The sequence below is a fragment of the Macaca nemestrina genome, chromosome 3 (genome assembly GCF_043159975.1).
Source record: "Macaca nemestrina isolate mMacNem1 chromosome 3, mMacNem.hap1, whole genome shotgun sequence".
NCBI lineage: Eukaryota > Metazoa > Chordata > Mammalia > Primates > Cercopithecidae > Macaca > Macaca nemestrina.
Window position 1 is genome coordinate 59504019 of NC_092127.1, and position 18944 is coordinate 59522962.

An 18944-nucleotide genomic window follows, 5' to 3' on the forward strand; every position below is an offset into this window, starting at 1 on the left:
TCATTTGGGTAGGCTGTAAGAGGGAAGGTCTAGGGCCAAAGGCTGTTATTCTTTTGTCTCATAAGGTATTCCCTCGATGTAGTGCTCTCCCCGTTTTCCTATGGATGTGGCTTCCTGAGAGCCGAGCTGAAGTGATTATTTATTTATTATTTTATTTATTTATTATTATTTTTTAAGACAAAGTCTCACTCTGTCACCCAGGCTGGAGTGCAGTGGTGCAATCTCGGCTCACTGCAACCTCCGCCTCCCAGGTCCAAGCAATTCTCCTGCCTCAGTCTCCTAAGTAGCTGAGATTACAGGCATGCACCACCACACTTGGCTAATTTTTTTGTGGTTTTAGTAGAGACAGGGTTTCACCATATTGGCCAGACTGGTCTCGAACTCCTGACCCCATGATCTGCCTGCCTAGACCTTCCAAAGTACCAGGAATACAGGCGTGAGTCACCGCACCTTGCCTGAAGTGATATTATCTCTCTTCCAGATCTAGCCACCCAGCAAGTCTACCAGGCTTCTGGCTGGTACTGGGCATTGTCTGTACAGAGTCCTGTGACATGAACCATCTCTGGGTCTCTCAGCCATTGATACCAGCACTTGTTCCAGTGTAGGTGGCAGGGGAGTGAAATATACTCTGTGAAGGTTTTTAGCTTTGGTGGTTTAATGCAATATTTTTGTGCTGGTTGGCCTCCTGCCAGAAAGTGTCACTTTCCAGAAAGCATCAGCTGTGGTAGTACAGGGAGGAACAGCTGGTGGGCAGGGCCTAGAACTCTCAAGAGTACATGACCTTTGTCTTCAGTTACCAGGATGGGTAGGGAAGGACCATTGGGTGGGGGCAGGGCTAGGCATCATCTGAGCTCAGACTCTCCTTGGGCAGGTCTTCCTGCAGCTACTATATGGGAGAGGGGTGAGGTTCCTGGGTCAATGGAGTTATGTTCCTAGGAGAATTATGACTGTCTTTACTGTGTCACACAGGTTGTCAGGGAAATGGGGGAGAGCCAGCAGTCACAGGCCTCATCCAGCTCCCACACAATCCAAAGGGCCAGTCTATCTCCCACCATGCCCACTCCCAACAGCACCAAGTCTGTTTCCAGGCAGTGGGTGAGTAGGGCTGAGAACTTGCCCCAGGCTTCCTGCCTCCCAGCTGCAAAAGCAAACATGGCTTTCATTCTGCCTCAGCCTGTGGAGTCCCTACACTGGATTCATGCCCTCCCCTGAGTTCTGGCCAGGAGGTTTCTTGATCAATTCAAATTGTTAGAAAGTTCAGCTGGAGAGTTCCTTCTCCCTGTGGGGTTTTCCCAGCATCTCACACCCCCTCCTGGAGGACCCCTGTGAGGCCAAGCAAAAACAGCTTACTAGGGGACCCACTGAGGTCCCAGGGCTTTTCCCACTACTTTCTGTATTTTGTTCAGTTCTCTAAATTGACTCAGCTTCAGGTAAAGTCAAAATCTTCTCCCGTAGTCTAAGCCTTTGGTTTCCCTAGTGGGGGTGAGTATTTGGGGGTGGACGATCTCCGTTTCCCACTTCTACGTTTGGGTACTCACAGTATTTGGGTTGTCTCCTGGGTCCTGCAGGAGAAATCTGGCTCCTTCACGGGGTCTGTAGGTCCTCTGAAGTTACCTGATTTATTCCTGCAGTTGCTCTGGAGCATAAATTCATGATGCAAGCTTCCACACGCTGCTCCAATGCCAAGTCAGAGCTTCAATCTAGTCCTACCTGTCATCCTCCATGATCTCAGTATAAGCCAGAAATATATTTTTGTATTTCCATTTAAGAGAAGCTGATGGTGCCAGTTTTCTTAGTTTTTGAAAACTAAGAAAAAATCCTTTAAAAATCTGTATTTTACTTTTATTCTTAAAAGGATACATATTATTAGATATAGACTTATAGGTTTATAGTTTTTTTTTTTTTAACATCTAGAAAATATCAATACATTGTCCTCTGGTTTCTGTTATTTCCTCTGAAAATTCTGCTCAGTCTGTCTGTCACTCCTTTCAAAATGGTATATGCATTATACTCCTTTCTGACTGCTAATATTTTCGCTTTGTTTCTGTTCTTCTGCAATTTCATGGTAACTTTTGTTGTATAGCTTTCTTCATATTTAAATTGACTTGGGTTAATAGAGAATAAATCTGTGTCTTAATATCAGTCCTGAAAAATCTTATTTCTCATCATTCATTGCTTATATTCCTTTTCTTTTTCTGCTTTTCTCCTAGAAACCTAATTTCATTTAAGTTCAGCTATTTCTCTCCATCCTCTGTGTTTCTCACCTTCTCCTCTGTATTTTCCACCCCTTTGTCAATCTATGCTTTATTCTGCATAGATTTTCATCAACTCTGTCTTCATATTCTCTTTCAGCTACATTAAATCTGCTGATCTATCTATTGAGGCTTAAAAATATTGTTAACAGATTTTAATTTAAAAAACAATTTTAGATTTACAGTTTCCTATTTTATTAACACCACATATTAACATGGTTCATTTGTTACAATTAATAAACCAATGTTAATGCAGTATTATTAACTATCAGTCATTGTTTATTCAGATTTTCTAAGATTATATCTAACACCCTTTTATTTTCCCAGGATACTATCCAGGAAAACATTACATTTAACTTTCATATATCCTTAAGTTACTTTGCCTGTGACATTTTCTCAAATGTTTCTTCTTTTGGATGACCTTGAGAAGTCAAATACATTGTAGAATGCCCCTGTGGAATTTATATGAAGTTTGGATTTTATTTCATGTTTAGACAGGGCTTGTTAGATCAAGCAGGTAAAGTACTATTTTCATTTCATCATATCAAGGGTCCATATTATTAACATGTTTTGTAACTGCTCATGTTGACCTTCACTGCCTGGCTGAAGTAGTATTTGTCAGGGCTCTTTATCCCTTTCCTTTTTGGAAAGCAAGTCACTATGTGCAACCTACACTGAAACACTGAATAATTAGTCTCCATTTCCTTTAGGGCAGAATATTTAAATAAATTATTCCGAATTCTTCGTCATGAAAGAGTTTTCTGTTATTCCCCATTTATTTATCTATTCAATCATATCTTTATATCAGTATGGAATTAGAAATATTTATTTAATACTTTGAGCTTTAATCCAAAGCCATTTTATTTATCATGTGACTCACATTGTTCCGATTTTGCCGCTGGGACCTCTTTTATTTGGCTCCTGTGTCCTTTTAACATACTAATCCTTCTGTTTGGTTGATTTTCTGTCTTCTTATATTCTGGCACTACAAGATGATCCAGGCTCATTTTGTATATTTCCTCTACCATCCCTACAATTAGCCATTTCTCTGAGGTTCCCTGGTTCCTTGTGTTGGAGAAAAATATTAGAAGCCAATAACCTGGTACTGCACGTGATGATTGCTATAGATGTATTTTATGCAGTTTTACTTTTAATTATGTTGTTTTAGGTTTGTAATTACTGTATTATAGTAATTATAAATTTGTTTAGCTTTATAGTTAGTATATTATCTTATTTGAAAAATGTTTTGTTCTTTTTGTTTGTTTCCTTTTCAATCTTCTGTTAAAATTGTCTTTTATATCTGTAATAAGGCAAATATAATTATCTTTAAGCCTGTGTCTGATAATTCCAATACTTAGAGTCTTTCTGGAGATGGTTTTTTGGATATTTTCTTTGTCCATTTTCTGTTGCTATAACAGAGTACCACAGACTGAACAATTTATAAAGAAAACCAATTTATGTTTTACAGTTCTGGAGGCTGGGAAGTCCAAGGTAGAGAGATCACATCTGGTGAGGCTTTTCTTCCAGCATCATAACATGGCAGAAGCATCACATGGCAAAAGGGCAAGTATGTGCCAGCTCAGGACTCTGTTCCTGAACAAAGCAATCAACCTCATCATGGGTTCCCCATTTGGATGACTTTATCATCCTAATTACCTTTAAACACTCTACCTCCAAATGCTATCAGGATATACATTTGGGTATTGAGTTTCAAACATGTGAAATTTGGGGAACACATTTAAACTATAGCAGATATTATTTCTTCTTTTGGTTGCTCAAGTTGTCCTAGTCTTCAACTGATTATTTTTCATGGTCAGAGTATTGTATCTGAAAAATTGTGAAAATAAGTTAAAGTCTAGGATTATGTTATCTTTCTCCAGAAACAGTTAACATTTCTGTATGGTAGGTGGCAAGGGGCACTAGCAATACAGCAAACCCTGGAGAGCCTGGATAGATCAACTCAAACTCCCAAATTAAAGTCCTATCAGAAGAAAAGGCATACCACTTTAGAAACTAAGACTATTTATTTTAGTTTCTATAATCCTATATACGATTTCTAACTTTAAAAAAAAAAAAAAAAGAAAAAAGAAAACTTTACAAGACATACAAAAAAGCAAGATGAACAAGACACTGCCAAAGGACAGAACCAGACTCAGATATAACACAAATATTAGGGGAAAAAAATTAACAGACAATTGAAAATAATCATGATTCAAATAAGGCACTAATGGAGAACTTTCATAATGGATGTTTCCAAAGAATTCATGAAGACATCCATGACCGATATAATGAACTATAAATATCTACCATGAACCAAGTGCACGGATGCTAGATCACTACCAAAATCACCCTTGAGTAAACACTTTCCTGCTCTGCTTATCTCTCTCTACCTACTCAAACCCTCCTTCAACCTCTATTTGATATAAGCTTAGCAAATTCAGAAATTGCATCTAGCAATATGGCAGACAGGAAGTAAAACTGCTGAATGAGCAAAAAATGATCTATCCTTTTCTTGACTTCACAACTCATTATGAAAACCTTGAGAAGAGAAAAGGCTCACTTTAACCCGTGTTCATTGTGTTTGCTACGAAGTACTAGGCATTTGGTTACTGAAACAAAACTGTTTTTTTTTTTTTTTTTTTTTTTTTTTTTAATTAAAAGGATCATAGACTTTTTTTTTTTTTTTTTTTCTTTTTTGAGATGGAGCCTCGCTCTGCCGCCCAGGCTGGAGTGCAGTGGCGCCATCTCGGCTCACTGCAAGCTCCGCCTCCCGCGTTTACACCATTCTCCTGCCTCAGCCTCCTGAGTAGCTGGGACCACAGGCCCCTGCCATCATGCCCGGCTAATTTTTTTGAATTTTTAGTAGAGACGGGGTTTCACCGTGTTAGCCAGGATGGTCTTGATCTCCTGACCTCGTGATCTGCCCGCCCTGGCCTCCCAGAGTGCTGGAATTACAGGCGTGAGCCACCACGCCCTGTTGACATTTTTATTACTTAACAGTAACCAGAAAACCCTGATGCCCTCTCAAGTTTTTATCCAGAGACTGATAGATATAGACTACCTAGCCCACAAAATAAATGTAAAAGAAGAGAAAAAAATTCAAAATCAAATGAGAGACAAACACTAAGATTTTGTTACATTCATGGTTGTACAGTTTGTGTAGTCACTATAATTATTAGCCTTCCAGGTAGATATTGGACAAGATGATTAAGAACATATTCAATAAAGTGAACTTGTCCCTGGAATAACAAACAACCCGTTTAACTCCTGCACGATAGAAAAGAATCCCCAATTTGGGGGAGCTGACTACCTAATGATTGAGACTCATATTTTTATGGCTCTTTTTTCTTAAATTATAATTAGATTTTAACATTCTAAATTTTCTCTGTTTATATTTTGCCACTGAAGCTATTTAAAATGGTCAACTCTTAAGATCTGGTGACAAAGTACATGTAAACCTCAAGTTTGTACAGTAAAATAAGTAAGACTTGAAAGAAGCTTTCCAAACCCGACAGATACCACCTTAACTAAGCCATCAAAATTAACATAAGCAGTAATAGGACAACTCAATAGCATACGCCTTCTGATACAATGCACTGACAAACACTTGACATCATGTTTGTGGGATTTCTCCCCCAAACAAAATAAACTGAATTAAATCATGAGAAACATCAGAAGCATTCAAATTATAAAATATTATAAAGAAGAGCTTGTCTGTTCCAAATTAAAGAATATTAAAGGGACATGACAAATGGGATACACTTATTTATTGTGTCTCTTTAGTACTTAGTATAACTGCAAATTCCAAAATCAACAGAAGCACAAAACACCAAGATAACTCTTTTTCTCCATAATTATATCTTATATAATTACTGATGACCCTAAGATATGGAATCCATATTTACTTGTAATTTCAATTTTACCTTCATAACTCAAAGAATTATGTTTTCTATTTACTCATTCTGCAAAATTAAGTTGATTTTGTCATGAAGACTTTTCACATTTTAATATTATTTGCAATATCAAAAAGTCTTTGAATTACATTACCATTCAAAGATAAAATACATAATTTAACGGTTATTATTTAAAGTGCTAGGATAAATCATTTTCTGTGAAGGTAAGTGTCTACATTACACCACTATGTGAACACATTCCAGTAGCTCTAATGTCATTTTCCAATACTGACTTCTCCTAGTTAGTCTGATGTTATGAAGAAGTAAATATCAAGGTCAAAGCTTTAATGAAAGCAACTGTCTCTTTCCTCATCTCAAAAAGTATAATCAGTTGCTTTTGAATTTTAGAGGCCTCTTTGCAACATTAATGGTTTTAGAAACTTCCTGAAATGGATGTTGTAACCAAAAAAGAACCAAACAAACCAAAAAAAAAAAGAAAGAAAGAAAAGAAGAAAGGCAAACAAACAGAAAAAATTACATCCCCTTTTCTTTTTCATTGAAAATTTAAAAGGGAAGCTGGCCCATCGTCGGGAGTTGTGTTCACTGGAAGGTGGGAATAGAGGAGGGTTTATGCTGTATGAGGTGGCAAAAACCAGAAGAACTTCTCTGCCTTTGGAAATGACTTTGACCCCCAGAGCAGTATTTAGAAAAGTCGTTTAAAATCCCATTGTCCTTCTGGACAATGGAGTCCTTCTGGCTTGTACGGTGAAAGGGCTTGGCTGAATTTCAGCAAAAACTTAGTAACATAGTATGATATGAGGAAAGAACAGCAGCAAAAGACTCTGCCTGGGTAACAGGGCTACCATCTGAGCAAAGGACTGAGAAGCTGCTGCTAAGGAGTGATTCAGAAAGTTAGAGTTCACATGGACAAATGAGAGTGGAACCATAACAATTTGGGTTTTTAAGAAAATGTTTCTAATGGTATTTTCATAGACTGGTGATGATAGGCCATGTTTTTTATTTATATCAATAACTGTTTTAAAAAATATACTTTATAAGCTATTCATAAACCCCTCTTAAAGAAATGTTTCTAAGTAGAACTAAAAATTTAGGTTTACAATAAGTGAGTATTGTAATTTTTTGTAGGTAACTAGGTATGTAAGGAAAAAAAAGTTGAGGACATCAACTTTGCGTAGTATTCTGATATAAGAAGCTTCTAATTAGAAGGTGTCAGTATAAGCACCTGTTTAAAAATTCAGTAGGCCTTTGAATCATTGTTCTAGGAAAAATTGTATTCAGCTAATGCTTTGATTATGTTAATGGATAAGAAGATATTTTAGGAGCTAAACTAAACTTTTAAATAGAGCAGGTGCTAAAATTTTCAAAACCTTTCACGTATACATTATGCAAGAATTGTAAGCAAAATGTTAAAAAGAAAAACTAAATCGTTTTACAGCCTTCCATAGTTAGTAGAATTTATAGTTAAATAGACTAAAGTGATACCTTAATAAATTTTCTATTATAAAGTTCTGGCCTTCTGATACTTTTTTGATTGACTGAGTCTAACACAAACTTGAGTTAGAAGAAGTATGTACTTTGTTTAATACTGATTCATGCCACTTGAAGATTTTCTTCTTTTTAAAGAGTGCACACATATTAGACTGAAGTCCTTCACCCATTTTGCTAAAATTTTTTAAATTGTCAAATAAAGAAATAATTTCTATTACAAACCAACAAATTACTTAAACAAAATAAAAACTTTAAATCATATATGTCTATATAGTATAAATCTAATTTCAATAAAATTTTAATATTGAAATTTTACTGTATCTAATATACATACATATAAATACATTCTATGTATCCTTAAAATACTTAGACACATATTCTTTTATTCTCAGAAGTAACCTGTAACATTTAAAATTTATAATGATGGCATCTGGTGTCCTGTGATTCTCACCAAGAATTCCTAACACTGACTTTCATTTTGTTTTTAGGTAGTTACTTTAGAGGGGGAAAATATAGACTCTCAAATTAATGGAAACATTCCTACAAAGTATATGGGAATTCACGGCAGGTTTACTGCTAAAAAAAAAAAATGTCAAAGAGAAGCTTCCCATTAAGGCCCCAAGTGAAAAAGAATGCCAACAACAATTAAGCTGAAGCAGCTTTACTGGCCCCTTTGCACTCACTTAGACAGAGTCGTGGAACATATTTAATCAAAAGGGATTGGGAAAGGATTATAAAGGATTGTGTTTACCTTACCCTGGGCATTGAATGTTCAGCAATGTGGAACAAGCCACGGAACTCCAAGGTGTAGCTATAAGATTTTAAAAGAAGAAAGGGAAAAGTAGAAGACAACATTAAAGCTAGAAACACCATCTCTTTCTTTTGAACTTTAGAATTTTGGTTAGTTCAGCTGAACACAGGGGACCCATCCTATTGTTGGCAGCTCAGTAGACAGTGGGAAATTGTAACTTACAGCTTTAAAGGTTAGTCTGTCTTCAAAAAAGACATATAAAGGAAGCGTGGATCCCGGCATTATTTATCATCCGTAGATGCAGTCACTACAGAATGTCTCTGACTTCTGTGTCAGTGGGGAACTCTAAAACCCTGTTCAACAGGCCATCTACCTGATAAAGCAAGTCAACCTCGAGACTGAGCAAAAAAAGATGAATCAAACTGGTGTTTCCCTTTGTAAATCATCCACTCATAGTTTCCTCAGTAACTGAAGTACTTGAAATTATGCAAGGATAAATGTCGACTACTCATATTTTTTAAGGAATAAAATATAAATAAGAGTACCTAAGTGGATGAATTTAACCTAAGTGTTCATAGAAGTCTTACAAATAACAAATATATACCTATATTTTTTTCATTTCTTCCCAAATAAGTGTTTTTAAACATAAATCAAGTTTCTGGTTAAGATGCATCCAATTGAACAACTTTTATTGAGACAAACAAAAAAGAGCGTTTGCTTTGTGCCAAGCACTTCGTGATGTGCTTTGGAAGAGATAAGCAGGAAAAAAGACAAACTTTACAGAGCTTGCAGTCTAGTGAGAATGATAACAAATACAGAGAAATCACCTTAATACACACCAGAACGTAAAACATTTTAAAAGTCACTTTTAAAAATGCAGTAATACACTTTTAAAAATGCAGTAATATCTTAAAGAAAGAAGAGAGAAATTCTAACCAAGAGTAATGAGTAAGATTGGGAAGGTGTTCATGGAAGAGGTGATGTGTTAATGTGGAAGTTTCTCTTTGACAGTTTCTGGGTCTTGAGCATTGAGTACAATTTCTATAGGTAGAGAAAGCTGTGAGGGATATTCTAAGCAAAGGGAACATGATTAGCGAGGGCATGTTTGCAATCAAATTTGTAAGCTTCAGGAGCTTTTAAGCAGGCTGGTTCACTTGGTTGCAGACTTCATAACTTGGGCTGCAAGTAAGCTGGGAATCCACATGAGCCCTTGTGGCAAACACTGTCATTTTGCTCAGGAAACACCAGTCATAACTCTTTTCTCCCTCACCTGCCTCCAGCACAGAAGAAGCAAAATCTACTTATTCCCTCCTATAGCCTCACCACCTAGTAAGTGTAGAGATGAAACACTATTCTACTAATACAGAAAACAAGATGGGTTGATGCTGGCCTTCCTTTCTATACTACCATCGGACTTTTTTTTTTTTTTAGACTGAGTCTCGCTCTGTCGCCCAGGACGGAGTGCAGTGGCATGATCTTGGCTCTTGGCTCACTGCAACCTCCGCCTCCCGGCTACAAGCGATTCTCCTGCCTCAGCCTCCCAAGTAGCTGAAACTACAGGCCCACACCGCCACTCTCCGCTAATTGTTTTATATTTTATTAGAGACTGGGTTTCACCGTGTTGCCCAGGCTGCTTGCAAACTCCTGAGTTCAAATAATACCCCTGCCTCAGTCTCCCAAAGTGCTGGTATTACAGGCGTGAGCCACCACGCCCAACCCATCAAGTTTTTTTAAACATGTGTTTCAATGTAAAATGAATAATGGATAAATATATGTTTGTGTATTATCTACATGTAAATTAAAGAAGAATAACTGAAACCCATATACCTACCACGCAGTTTGAGAAATACCAAATAATCTCATGTTTTTATAGTAATCTTTTCCTCTTAAAAGCTTTTTTCAAATGTTCATTGATAGCTCATATTTAAGGGTGGTGTACTAGGGAAGTTCTTTGTATGTAAACAGAGTTTGCTAATTGTTTTATTATGGGCAGATGCTTAGGTATTTTACCAGTGAATTATAAAAGCTTAGTACCTGGGGATATATTCTTTTGGGCCATTCACTTTCACCAAAAAATATTCTAATTTTCTGTTGGAGCTGTGATGGCATCTTCTAGTCATGAGGGAAAGATCAAGAGAAGGAAGAGGTGTCAGCCATGACATCATTTAGCAGATACACTAATCAGCGTTCCTCTGAAATATCTGTTATCAAGTAATTGTAAAATTCAGTTGCTCAAGCTATTATTCATCAGTATTCTGTTATGTTTCTCTGAATATTCCTAATTGATATGAGACATCAAATCATAAATAATTTGGGAAAAATGTAATAAGAGTAAACTAAATATCCTCCAAAATACCTTTTATTTCCACTGCAAATAAGTAACATCCCCATTGTTGAATGAAAAGGGCTAACAAAATGCAACATTTTCCCATTTTGTCCCAACAAAAGATAAAATAAAGGCAGGAAATTATTTCCAAAGAGTAGTGTTGGCAGATAAAATGGCAGCAACAAAAACAAAATAAAAGTCAGTACATTGTTTAAATGATAACCACTTACAACATGAGTCTATTAACTAGAAGTGTGTACTATAACGACTGAGTTATATGTATATATAAAAATCTAGGGAGGGATTGCATTGGGAGTTATACCTGATGTAAATGACGAGTTGATGGGTGCAGCACAGCAACATGGCACAAGTATACATATGTAACAAACCTGCACGTTATGCACATGTACCCTACAACTTAAAGTATAATAATAATAAATAAATAAATAAAAATCTATATACACACACATATATTTATATAGTTATGTAAGTATATATGTGCATGTGTGTGTGTGTATACATACATACAGAGAGAGAGAGATCTTTATTTACACGTATGGCACCAGGAAGCCACAGCAGAAATCTGAGCCACTGCTCAATTGCCCATACTAAGCTGAGAAATGGGGAATTCTTTACGAAGTCAGAAATAACGTAATAAAATTTTCTTAACAAGATTCAGTAGCATTTTTCTGCATTAAGCACACCATGGTTATTGTTTGGTATTTATTGTATTCTGTAGTTTCCCCAAAGTTGACTGTGACAGTTTTGATAGGCTAACTGTTGTATTAGTGAAGTTATAAAATTTTACAGTTCTATACTGCACCATTTCTTGCTCTTGCATTTATTATTTTTATTTAATTTTTTATTTTTATACGTGCAGGGGGTACTTGTGAAGGTCTGTTATGTGAATCTATTGCATAATGGTGAGGTTTGGGCCTCTACTGTTCCTATCTCCCGAATAGTGAACATTGACCCAGTAAGTAATTTGTCAGCCCTCTCCCTTCCTCCCACCCACCTTCCTCTTGAAGTCCCCAGTGTCTCTTATTTCTCACTGTATGTTCATGTGTACCCACTCTTTAGCTCCCACTTATAGGTGAGAACATGCGTTACTTGACTTTCTGTTTCCAAGTGTTTTTTTTTTTTTTGGAAGAATGACCTCCAGCTCCATTCATGTTGCAAAAGACATGATTTCATTCTTTTTTATGGCTGAGTATATTCTAGGGTGCATACACACACACACACACACACACACACACACACACACACACACACACAAGTTTCTTTATATAATCATGTGTTGATGAACACTTATATCAAGTCCATGACTTTGCTGCTGTGAGAGGTGCAGCAACAAACATACAAGTACAGTTGTCTTTTTGATTTAACAATTTATTTTCCTTTGGATAGATACCTAGTAATGGTGTTGCTGGGTCAAATGGTAGTTCATTTTCAGTTCTTTGAGAAATCTCCAAATAGGGGTTGTACTAATTTACATTCCCAACAACAGCATAAGTGTTCCGTTTTCTCTGCATCCTCACCAATAGCTGTTATTTTTTGACTTTTTAATAATAGCCATTCTGACTGGTATAAGATGATATCTCATTGTGGTTTTAATTTGCATTTCTCAGATGATTAGTCATATGGAGCATTTTGTCATGTGTTTGCTGCTTATGTGTCTTCTTCCAAGAAATACCTGTTCATGTCCTTTGCCCACTTTTAATGGGTTTGTTTTTTTCTTGTTGAGCTGTTTGAGTTCCTTGTAGATTCTGGATATTGGGGTTTTCTTTGGGATGCACAGTTTGCAGATATTTTCTTCCAATTGTAGGTTGTCTGTTTACTCTGCTAATTATATATTTTCCTGTGCAGAGACTTTTTAATTTAACTAAGTGCCATTTGTCTATTTTCATTTTTGTTGCATTTGCTTTTGAGTTCTTAGTTATAAATTCTTTGTGTAGGCTGATGTCCACAAGAGTTTTTCCTAGGTTTTCTTCTAAGATTTTTACAGTTTCAGGTCTTAATATTTAATTTCGTATTTGGTGAGATTACTTTCATTCTTGTACATATGGCAATTCAATTTTCCCAGAACAATTCATTAAATGGCATGTCCTTTTCAATTTTTATATTTTCAATATTTATATATTTTTAAGCTTAGTTGATGATCAGTTCATTGTAGGAATGTAGCTTTATTTCTGCATTATCTATTCTATTCCATTGATCTATATGTCTATTTTTGTACCAGTATCATGCTGTTTTTAGTTACCCTAGTCTTGTAGTGTAAAATGAGGTCAGAAAATGTGATGCTTCCCATTTTTTTTCTTTTCGCTTAGGATTGCTTTGGTTATGATTATTCAAGTTCTTTTTTGGTTCCACATGAATTTTAGGATTTTTTTCCTAATTCTATGAAAAATGGCATTGCTAATTTGATAGGAATTGTGATGTATCTGTATACTGCTTTGAGAAGTATGGTCATTTTAACAATTCCAATCCATTAAAATGCAGTGTTTTTCTATTTGTGTTATCTATTATTTCTTTCACAAGTGTTTCATATTTCTCTTTATAGAAATATTTCACATATTTAGTTAAAGGTATTCCTGACTTTTTTTTGTTTTTGTTATTGTAAAGGGGATTGAGTTTTTGACATGGTTCTGTTTGAACATTATTAGTTTATTGAAATGCTATTGATTTTTTATATTGATTTTGTATCCTGAAACTTTACTGAAGTCACTTATTAAGTCTAGATATCACTTGGAGGAGTCTTTAGAGTATTCCAAGTATAAGATCATGTTATCAGTAAACAGAAATAATTTGACTTCCTCTTTCCATTTAGGATGCCTTTTATTTATTTCTCTTGCCTAATTGCTCTGGTTAGGACTTCCAGTACTATGTTCTATGTTGGATAGGAGTGGTGAGAATGGACATCCCTGTCTTGTTCCAGTTCTTAGCAGGAAAGCTTTCAACCCTTCTCCATTCAGTGTGATGTTGGCTGTGGGTTTGTCCTACACATATGGCTATTATTTTGAGATATGTTCTTTCAATGCCTAATTTGTTAAAGGTTTTATCATGAAATGATGTTAGATTTTATTGAATGCTTTTCTTGCATCGATTGAAGTGATTATATGTTTTTTGTTTTTCATTTTGTTTATGTGGTGATTCACATTTATTGATTTGCATATTTTGAGCTATCCTTCCTTCCCTAGTGTAAAACCTGATCATGATGCATTATCTTTTTGATGTGCTATTGGATTCAGTTTCCTAGTATTTCCTTGAGGATATTTGTATCTATGTTAATCAGGAATATTGGCCTGTAGTTTTCTTTTATGGTTGTGTCCTTGTCTCATTTTGCTATCAGAGTGATACTGGTTTCATAGAATGAGTTAGGGAGGAATTTCTCCTCTTCAATTTTTTAGTATAATTTACATAAGATTAGTACTAGCTCTTCTTTGTAACTCTAATAAAATTTTGCTCTGAACCTATCTCATTCTGGGCTTTTTTGTTGGTAGTGGCTTTTTTTTTTTAATTACTGATTCAATTTCATTACGTGTTATTGGCCTGTTCAGAATTTATATTTCTTCCTGGTTCAATCTTGGGACTTGTATAGGAATTTATCCATTTTCTCTAGGTTTTTTAGTTTGTGCATGTGGACATGCTCATAGCTGACTGGTTAATATGAATTGTGTGTTACAGGAAAAGTTAACAGGACAGACACTCATCAAATTGGGTAGGGTACTTCCTGGTGCAGAATTAAGAAAAAAAAATAATAATAACAACCAGGTACATCTGGTCCTCAAGCTTTCAAGTTCGATTCAAGACCAGATTTTAAAATTCATCCACCTAAACAAGGCCATAGATAATTCACTCACACTAACTAGAAACCAAAAGACCCACACTCTCATCAGTTAAAGTTAAACATGCAAGGAGAAAACAAGTAAGACTAATTTGATAAGGCATATAGAGCAATATATAAATACAAAAAGAAGTTTCATACAACAAATACAGGCAGGGAACGGTGGCTCATGCCTGTAATCCTAGCACTTTGGGAAACCAAGGCGGGTGGATTGCTTGAGTCCAGGAGTTTGAGACCATTTTGGGCAACGTGGTGAAACCTGTCTCTACTAAAAAAAAAAAAAAAAAATTAAAAAAAATAAATAAATAAGCTAGGTGTGGTGGCACACAGCTGTAGTTCCAGCTACTCATGAGGCTAAGGTGGGAGGATCACTTGAACCTGGGAGGTGGAGGTTGCAGTAAGCCATAACTGCGTCACTGCACTCCCTCCTGGGTGCCAGAGCAAGACTTTGTCTAAAAAACAAAAACAAAACAGAAAAACAGATAAAGAGCCCATTTTGGAAATTGATTAACCACCTAAACCCAAAACAAGTGTAGCCAACTTCTTAACAATGTCAAGAAATAATAATTTTAAAAAACATTAACTTAATGAAATTAGTTTTTAAAAGTGATATGCTAAAACAACAGAAGAAAACGTAAAAGAAGTTGTCAGGAAAAAAAAATGAAAAAGCAAAGCAGTATCATCTCTCAACCAAACAACATATTAGAAACAGTGAGGATTAAAATTGACCATGCACAAAACCAAATCAGTTATGTGCAGAATAAGGTTAGGAAAGTCAAAGTAATACAAACAAAAATAATAAAAAGATGAATGATTAGAAACAAAATGACAGATGTGGAAATCAAATTGTAGAATACAACACATAGAGATGATTATGCCTCTGAAGAAGACAATAGGGCAAATATAACATTAAAAAAATTTCAAATTTAAAATAAAAGAGGAAAAAAAAATTTCCTAAAATGAAGAAGGAGCTAAACTATCCAAGGAGTTGGTTAAAACATTGTAGGAAACATAATGGAATATGATCAGGAAACAATTTATTCAAATGACATTTCTAAATTTTAAGAAAAGTCAATAATAACAAAAATAAAGTCAGCATTTGTTGCCAGGCCCATGAATTATCTCACTTAAGTAATTAATGACAGAAAAATACTTTCCTATTTGGTAAGTAATATCATTTCCCCATTTTACAGAAAAGTAATGTGGCCAAACTCAACTAAGCAGGTAGAAATGGATTTAAGTTTAGAAGTCAGAGCTGTGCCATTACAGAGGCTTTCTTAGGTACATTCTAACCAATATTCTGTAAGATATTAGAAAATAAACTTCTCATCTGCTTCTCATCTGGCTGTTCTCAGAACTCTTTCAAATGAGACATAAATTTTTCTTTAAGAAGAGATTGTCTATTGTTTTTACAGTGACCAATCTTTCCTAAAATCCCAGTTTTCTTCAGAAGCCACCAGCTCCCAAGTAGCCCATGTGACTCAGTGGAAGCTGATCCTTAATCCAACACCAGGAGTGGGATTGTATTAGTTTACATCAAGCATAGATGTCTTAGCTCTTTTGTCAGAAATTGGTTAGGGAATCTGTTCTAACATCAATCAGTGTATATTACTTTCTGATGATGGTTACTGATATGAGTACTTCACCTAATTTGGACCAGTGACACTGAATGAAAGAATGTTATGTTCTATTGTTTCTGGGACAGAATTTTCTTTTACTTGTACTGGAAATGAACCAGGGAGCTCACAGCCTTGTTTACCACTAACAACCATCTTATGACCATGTGAAAATGTAGTCTGAGGAAATAAAATGAAACAAAGTGCATACCAATGAGGGAAAAGGAGTTGAAAGATCAGATAAATGGAGCTAGAACTTAGACCTATCTTACTTACAGACTGTGGATTCTGTGAGGTAAAAGTGCCCTTACTTTAGCCATTTTAAGTCAAGTTTTTAATACTGATTTGACAAAGTTATTTGCATTGATAACACACGCGTGCATATATATATTTATTTATTTATGCATGCATGCATATATACATATATACATGAATATATATACGATATTCATGTTAATGAATGTCAAGGACACCATGCTACCTGGGATTTAGCCTTAGTAATGCACCATAGTACCCAGAGAAACAACTTTTTCTTCCAGATTTAAAGTTATGATGGAATGCTAAAAGTAGCCTACATCCATTGATGGAAAAACGAACTAATTCTCGCCTTGCCTGTGACAATGCAAAACTAAATTTTTGTCGATTACTCTAGAAAAATAAGTAAAGGAGTATTAGTAAATAATAAATTTGTTTAAAATAAGAAAGCACAGAGGGATATTATTTCAGTAGATGTTATGAAGCAGGACTATATTTTAATTTTTCTAGCCTCTCTATTATTTTATGATACATGCCATCTCAAAATCCTGCTATGCTTCTGGTTCCCATTACAAATGGTGACATTAACTAATGCTGAAACATTAGCAGCCAATCCCAAACTTCCTGAAGCTCTGTGAAACCCAGTCTGTAGACAGTTTTACAGCTTCTCTCTTGCCTGCCAGTTGCTGAAGTGATGTCAGCAACTTCCCAGACAGCATAATAGGTAGAAAGAGAGGAGCATTTCTGAGTGTCAGCCCCTAGATTTACAGAAAGTATAAAATTAACACATAAAAAAGATAAGTTGGAGCCACTGGGGTTAGGATTTGATTCACATGGCTCCTCAAGAGCAGAACAACAATCTTTGACTTCCTTTCTGTCTTAGACACTGACAGTTGTGCCCAGACCAATGTTGAAAGAGTGGTAGTAAGAAATGAGGCATTATTAGTTTGGGGACTTTCTATCTTATTGAACTTCTTAGACCTTAGTTTGGTCTGATGAAAACAGTATCCTTGTTACAGAAATCTTTTGGTTAAAAGTAATATATCTCCTCTTATTTAAGCAACTAGGGACAGAGATGTTTATGTTTGCTCATGGCAAATTTGAGCAGAAGAATCTAGTGGGATCAGATCACGTGTAGGCCGTGTTGAAGATTTTGAGCTTTTCCTAAGAGCAATTATAAATAATTTGTAATTCGTATATGGCATGAAAGAGAGGCTATGGGTCAAATAGGAGTCCCAGGAATTCACCCAATAGCAACTAGGCAGACTTAGAAGGGTTGGGATTTTAAATAAAGACCTCTGCATTAGCCCCAATGTTACAAAGCATTTTAAGAACAACCAACTAAAAAAAAAAGATACATGTGTCAATAATTTGGGTGAAAGATAATATGCTTCAATTTTATTCTACACAAACAATGTTATAATTCAATTGTATAATTAATATAAGGACATTCTTGTGAACTTGAGGACTCAGGAATTCTATATATACCCTTCCCACAAGCTCTGTTTATTACTGCAACTAAGTACTAACCCAGAAATAACCCAAAATAAAGAAGACACAAATGGGGACTTGTGCTATAAAAGACAAACAGCAGGTATCCTGTCTTTGTAAACAAAAATCTAAGCCCCAAAATATTTAGCAATCATATGTGTAATACAGGATATAGAGTTCAAAGTTCTTCAATAAAAGACCATGAAATAAAAATAACAAAATGCATTAAGAAAAAACATCACAAAATAGACCACAAACATCTGGAAAGATAATTGGAGGAACATGTGTAAGGGGACAGTTTCTTTCGATTTTTATATAAGGAATAAAACATTTTACTTCTGATATGCAGTTAATAAATTAATAAAGATGGATTCAATTGTGTTATTTATAGTTATAAGTGTAATGAATAAAATAAACATGTATCTCTTCAATCATAACAAACGAGAAGAAATAAAAATATCGCAGACCTGGCGCAGTAACTCACGCCTGTAATCCCAGCACTTTAAGAGGCTGAGGCGGACGAATGATGAGGTCAGGAGACGGAGACCATCCTGGCCAACGTGTTGAAACCCCGTCTCTACTGAAATACAAAGGAATTAGCCGGGCGCAGTGGCGTGCACCTGTAGTCCCAGCTACTCGGGAGGCTGAGGTAAGGGAATCGCTTGAATCCGGGAGGAGGAGGTTGCACTGAGCCGAGATCACGCCACTGCACTCCAGCCTGGGCGACAGAGAAAGACAGTTGTCGTGCTCAAAAAAATTAATAAATAAAAATATTGCAAAAGATGAAAATAAGAAAAATTCCATCTTTTAGTTAATATTTATGGAGCTACTATTTTATCCACACGTTGTTTAGAGATACAATGGTGAGAAAAATCAACCGCTTTCCTTTCTCTATGGAACTTCAAAACTACTTTTGGAATAAAATATTAAATAAATAATCACTATGCATCATAATCATAATTCTAATCATGACTCACTAATCGTAATAGCCACAATATGCAAGTCAA

General features: G+C 35.6%; 1 long non-coding RNA gene across 7 annotated transcripts in view; it reads left to right on the top strand.

The window, feature by feature from the left end:
* Nucleotides 1–1000: 1000 nt before the first annotated feature.
* LOC105486079 (uncharacterized) overlaps nt 1001–18944 on the top strand; it is a 66097-nt gene continuing 48153 nt past the window's right edge. For 6 of the 7 annotated variants that reach the window (XR_011620968.1, XR_011620967.1, XR_011620965.1 and 3 more), the window contains exons 1-2: nt 1001–1095; nt 3721–3815. This is a non-coding gene — a long non-coding RNA (uncharacterized lncRNA). Of the gene's footprint in view, nt 1096–3720; nt 3820–18944 lie in introns of all 7 variants that reach the window. The other variant, XR_003019016.2, reaches the window with a different exon arrangement.